At 40.5% G+C, this 6,591-nt stretch overlaps 1 protein-coding gene across 1 annotated transcript in view; it reads right to left on the reverse strand.

Annotated features, from left to right (window-relative positions):
* Positions 1-2,675, reverse strand: part of LOC143997714 (fucolectin-like) — a 79,613-nt gene extending 76,938 nt beyond the window's left edge. The window contains exon 1 of the mRNA XM_077493495.1: positions 2,249-2,675. The gene's annotated coding sequence lies outside the window, so the exon portion shown is untranslated. The remainder of the gene's footprint in view (positions 1-2,248) is intronic.
* Between the last annotated feature and the right edge of the window lie 3,916 nt (positions 2,676-6,591).

The raw sequence follows: 6,591 nt of genomic DNA on the forward strand, positions 1-6,591 counted from the left end.
AGATCGCTGTTCCTAATCACTGGCCCAGGAGAGCCAATCTGCCGCCGTATTATGATGGCAGCTGGTTGGCAAGTAGTTAAATCGCCAATTAACAATTTCAGCCCTGGAAGATTTTACCCCCTTCCTGACCAGAGCATTTTTTACAATTTGGCTTTGCTTCTCTTTAACTGACAAAATTTGTGTACTTTTTTTCCCCCCACAAATAGAGCTTTTTTTTGGTGGTATTTGATCACCTCTGTGGTTTTTATTTTTTGCGTTATAAATAAAAAAAGAGCAACAATTAAAAAAAAAAAAAAACAATATTTTTTACTTTTTGCTATAATAAATATCCCCAAAAATATTTTTCAAAAACTAATTTCTTCATCAGTTTAGACCAATATATATTCTACATATTTTTGGTTAAAAAAATAAATCGTAATAAACGTATATTGATTGGTTTGCGCAAAAGTTATAGCATCTACAAACTATGGGAAAAATTTATGGAATTTTTATGGCATTTTTATTATTTTATTTATTTTTTACTAGTAATGGCAGTGATCTGCAATTTTCTAGCAGTATTGCGGCAGACAGATCGGACACTTTTGACACATTTTTGGGGCCATTGACATTTATACAGCAATCAGTGCTATAAAAATGCGCCGATTGCGGTGTAAATGCATCAGAAGCCATGAATCAGACTAAGACAGTAGATACAGTTAAATCTCACTTGTTTAATAATAATAATTGGTAAACCGAGTAAACGTAGTCAAAACACAGCCAGAGTTCAGGAACCGAAACAGATAGGCAAGCCAAAACGTCAGGGAGCCAGAGATGAGCGTAGTAGAACAGCAAGCAGGATCTGGAGCCAGAAGGAATGTCAGCCAAGCAAGTCTTTAACAGGAACACAGGAGAGCATCTCTAGAGATTTGACCAAGGCGAAGGCAGAGATCATCTGGGTTGGACGGCTTAAGTAGGCAGGACTGACGAGCAGGATATCATCAACAGGTGAGTCACTGTGGAGAGAAATGAGCTGGCAATTAGCCGACAGCTGAGCGGCCAGTTTAGAGAAGGAAGGGCTGAGCCCAGCCCTGACAAAATGTCACTGGTAGGGGAGGGGTTAACACTAGGGGGCGATCAAGGGGTTAAATGTGTGTTCCCTGGTGAGTGTTTCTAAGTGTATGGGGATAGGACTGACTGGGGGAGGAGACATATCGCTGTTCCTACTTACTAGGAAGTAAAGATATGTCTCCTTTCCCCTGACAGAACAGGGATTTGTGTGTTTACACACACACAAATACCCGTGCTGTCTCTCGTGCCCACGATCGCGGGTGCCCGGCGGCGATCGGTTCCAGCAAGATAACAGGCCAGCACACGCCCGGGGGGGCACGCAGCGTGGCGATCGCTAGCGCGGCGTGTCATTCTGACACACTGCATCTGACAGAGGCTGCTTACCACGTGATCAGCTGTGACCAATCAGAGCTAATCATCGCGTGAACCAGGAAGTGGCGGCAAACGCCATTCCTTGTTCGCGCTGGCAGAGAGCTGATCGGCGGCTCTCCATGTCAGGGGGGGGGGGGTCTGTGCACATTGATTATCAGCACAGCCCCATCAGATGTGCCCATCAGCTGCTAGTCAGTGCCCTATGAATAACATATGGCAGTGCCAATCAGTGCCCACCACAGTGCCAATCAGAGCCCACCACAGTGCCAATCAGTACCCAGCAGTAACACCTGTCAGTACCTCATCATTAGTGCCATCTATTAGTGTCCATTGGTGCCCTCTGTCGGTGCCGCCCATCAGTGTCACTCAGCAGTGCTGCATATCAGTGCCAACTCATCAGTGCCCATCAGTGAAGGAGAAAGCTAAATTTTATGACAAATTAAGAAAAACTAATTTTTTCCCCCCAAAGATGTCGGTCTTTTTTTAGTTTCTTTAGCAAAAAATAAAAACCGCAGAGGTGATCAAATACCACCAAAAGAAAACTCTATTTGTGGGAAGAAAATGATAAAAATGTAGTTCGATTACAGCAACAGAGCTGAAAGCTGAAAATTGTCCTGGGCAGGAAGGGGGGGGGGGGGAAATGTTCTCAGTATTGAAGTGGTTAATAAACTGAAAAAACAAATGGAGCTCCGCTTTAAACACCATACCATGGATAGACATACATTCAATCGAAAATACAAACATAATTAGTTACATGATCAAAAAAGGACATTAAAATCCAAGAAAATAATAGTACAAAAGCTAAAGCTGAATAAACAGAAAAACATACCCCTACGTCGCTCCTGTGTTTTCTCTTAAAGGGGCCTGTTGTTTTTCCCACATATGAGAGTGAACACGGGCATTTGAGAACGTACACCAAATAATCAGTATTACAGTTCAGATATTGATAAATGCGATAATGGTTCCCTTATGTGGGTGTGTGAAACGTTCACCACATATGAGAGAGTTGAAAATGTTACTGTCATGACGTGAGGCCTACTGGATTCACACCCTCAGTACGGTACGTCCCGGGGGACGCAACACCAACCTATCATTAACGAGCGATAATAGATCTGTTGGCTTGGCTGATATTATGATTATAACTATACAATCGGGACCGCTGGTTTACCGGTTTCAATTTTCTTCCTGTTCCTCCTCTTCCCTTTTTTTCGACTATTGTCAGGTGGGTGAGCCTCGAGTACATTAAGCATTGGGGGTGAAAAATTAGTCTTTCCTATGTGTAGGTTATGTGATTATGACCCTCTCCTCCCCCCATGCGTATTACCTTTGAACTAGAAAGCCTTTTTGTTTGTCCCATTTTTTGTTTTGTTTTTTAACCCATAGATCACCCTACTTCATTTTGCTTTATTTTTAATTATCTGGCATCTCTGTCCTCTCTTCTTCCTCTTCCTGATTTTTTTTTCTTTATGGAGAATTATTATTATTCTTTATGGAATTTCCTCTCTTTATTCTTGATTTTATATTAAATTTTTTCCTTTTATTTTTACCTGTGTTTTCATAAAATTAATTTTATACATTATTTTTATTGTTTTATGAATCTTTTGTTTTATTGCTATTATTTGTGATTTTATTTTTTCTATCTTTATTTTTTCATTTTTTTCTCATCGAATTCTTTTTATTTTCTTTTGCAATTTACAATGAATACAAAGACATTATACAAAATACATCCCCTAAAACATCAGACATACTAAAAAGCAAAAACTAAACAAGACAAAACGAACCCACTCCAAAACCAAGCCCCCACCTTTGGAGCACGAAACCTATGAGAAAAAAAAAATTTCTAAAAAATATGCTTACTAAATAAAGTGAACTATACATATCAATAGGATATACATATTGATTAAAAATGTGTGTGTATATATATATATATATATATATATATATATATATATATATACATACACACACTAATATATATATATATATATATATATACATACATACACACACAATATATATATATATATATATATATATATATATATATATATATATATACACATACATACACACACAAAGTCTAGTATACCCATATAGATATAAGGCAATACTTATTTGTGCAGATTGATCTATACCGCTATAGGAGACATAGCCTCAAGTCATTGTGACCAGATATTCTTAAATTTACTCATAGAATTCCTTAAGAAATGCATATGGCTTTCAAAAGAAATAATCCAATGTTAACCCAAAAAAAAAAAAAAAAGATCCTGCTCCTTTAACCGCTTCAACCCCTGGAAGATTTTACCCCCTTCCTGACCAGAGCACTTTTTGCGATTCGGCACTCCGTCGCTTTCACTAACAATTGCACGGTCCTGCGGCGCTGCACCCAAACAAAATCAATTGTATTCTTTTACATATTTTTGGTTAAAAATAAATAAATAGCAATAAGCGTATATTGATTGGTTTGCGCAAAAGTTATAGTATCTACAAAACATGCCATTTTTATTATTATTTTCATTTTTACTAGTAATGGCAGCGATCTGTGATTTTTATTGGGACTGTAACATTATGGCGCACACGTCGGACAATTTTGACACATTTTTTGGACCATTGGCATTTTTACAGTGATCAGTGCTATGAAAATGCATTGATTACCGTAAAAATGTCACTGGCAGTGAACGTGTTAACCACTAGGGGGCAATCAAGGGGTTAATGTGTTCCCCAGTGTGTGTTCTAACTGAAGGGGGGCGGGACTGTGTAGGGGAAGAGATAGATCGCTGTTCATACTCTGTATGAAGTGTATTTCTTCCAAAAAAGAATTGTATTTGAAAGACGGCGGCGCAAAAGCAATGTGACATTAAATATTGCAATGATCGTCATTTTATTCTCTAGGGTCTCTGCTAAAAAAAATATATATATATATATATATATATATATATATATATATAATGTTTGGGGGTTCTGGGTAATTTTCTAGCAAAAGATACAGATTTTAACTCGTGAGCAACAAGTGTCAGAAAATTGCTTAGGCATGAAGTGGTTAAATATGTTACACTGTTAATTTACACTCATCAAATGAAACGTTGCACCTTCTTGTTTTTGATGTGATCGTGCTGAAATAAAAACCATATGGGCTGAAGATCCGAGTTGTGCTGTCAAATCTATTCTTAGATTTGAGGGGAAGATACGTTGGTGGCAGGCATTGGGGACATCTCACCGGAAAGGCTGCTGTCAGAATGTGTCCAGGTGTCAGGCAGTCGGATACCCGGACAGATGTAAAAAAAACTAGATGAATCCCGTACAGGTAACAACCCCTCTGCACCACAGACCTTTCTAAGGAAACGGTAACAACTTGCTCTAATCACACATCATTTACAGAGACCTTTTAACCTGATGTATCTTGAGCTTCACATTAGCATATAAGCACCTAATATTATAATTTAACCATCAGGAAAGCGTCTTTTTTTTTTTTTTTTTTAACCTGTGGTGGGTGCTCAAACTTTACGGAAGTAAAGCAAAAAAGTGCATTTGGGGTGTGTCTCTGGGCCATCTTCTGAAGAAGAAAAACAAGATATTTGGGGGGGGGGGGGGGGCACAACCTAAAAGATGCAATAAAGATGGTGCAGCCATAAGACCATACAACAGAACAATATATTACATCGAACACATGCAAAAATAGGATTTTTTGTACTCACTGTAAAATCCTTTTCTCTGTAATTCACTGACTGACACAGCTTCTCTCTTTAGACCATTGGGTTGTTATGCCACCTTCTGGAGAGGACTAGGCATTACATGTTAACATGTGACAATAAAACTAGAACTTTCTAGTTCCGCCCAAGGGGCAGTCCCTTAGGTAACAACCCCTCAGCTTGCTACTGCAGCCTCAGTATGTCAACAAGCAGTATAACGTAAAGAAAAATATGCGGGGCGGGTGCTGTGTCAGTCGATGAATTACAGAGAAAAGGATTTTACGGTGAGTACAAAAAAATCCTATTTTCTCTTATATTCACCGACTGACACAGCTCCTCTCTTTAGACCATTGGGATGTCCCCAAGCAGTGCCAAAACGAGGGGTGGGAAAACAGCGTAAAACTTCATCCACCATGGCAAGTGGGAGCTAGTACAAACTTTACCCACAAAAACTACAGTGTGTGGAAAAACCACCACAACAGGGTACTCCTCAACAGAGAAGCACTACCCTCCAAGCGCACCAAAAACTGCGGTACGAGTGCATTTACTTAAAGGTACTGCGTTTTTACCCAAAAAAACTGGAAAAAAGGAAAAAATTACATATGCAAATGCAACTATACAGCCGCCTGCAAAACTTTGCGTGCAAAACAGGCATCAGCTGATGCACTGACGTCTACCTTGTAGAACTTTGTAAACGTGTGGGCAGAAGACCAGGTCGCCGCTTTACACACTTGAGCGACAGGCGCTTGATGTCGGAAGGCCAAAGATGTTCCGATTGCCCTTGTGGAGTGTGGCCGTGACCAGAAAGGGGGGCACCTGCCCCTTCAAGGAGTAGGCTTGTACTACAATCTGTCTGATCCACCTGGAAATGGTGGCCGACGAGACCACCATGCCTTACTTGGACCAGCCACCGAAACAAACATTGAGTCTGACTTCCGGAGCAGACAAATACACCTTCAGAGCCCGAACGACATCCAAAGCAAGAAGGGCCACCTCCTTAGGATGTGTTGGCTTAGGACACAGAGATGGTAACACAATGTCCTCATTGATGTTAAACACTGAGACTACCTTCGGCAGAAAAGACGGGTTGCGGACACATCACCACCTTATCCTTGTGGATAACCAGATAGGGCGACTTGCAGGACAAGGCCGCCAGTTCCGAAAACCCTCCTGGCCGATGTGATGGCCACCAGAAAGACCACTTTCTGGTAAAGAGTCAAGAGGGGGAACTCTCTGATATTTTCAAATGGCGGCTTTTGAAGCGCCGATAATACCAGGTTCAGATCCCACGGGGGTAACGGTGGACGCACCAGAGGAACTACATGTCGCTCCCCTTGAAAGTACTCACTAGAGAGTGAGACGCCAGAGGTCACTGAAAAAAGACAGCCAAAGCTGATATTTGTCCTTTAATGGTGCTTAACGCCAAATTCTGGTCCACCCCTTGCTGAAGAAACAGCAGGATCCTGGATATAGAAAAGGAGTG

The sequence above is a fragment of the Lithobates pipiens genome, unplaced genomic scaffold, assembly GCF_037356315.1.
Source record: "Lithobates pipiens isolate NorthernLeopardFrog02 unplaced genomic scaffold, aLitPip1_a1.2 Scaffold_19, whole genome shotgun sequence".
NCBI lineage: Eukaryota > Metazoa > Chordata > Amphibia > Anura > Ranidae > Lithobates > Lithobates pipiens.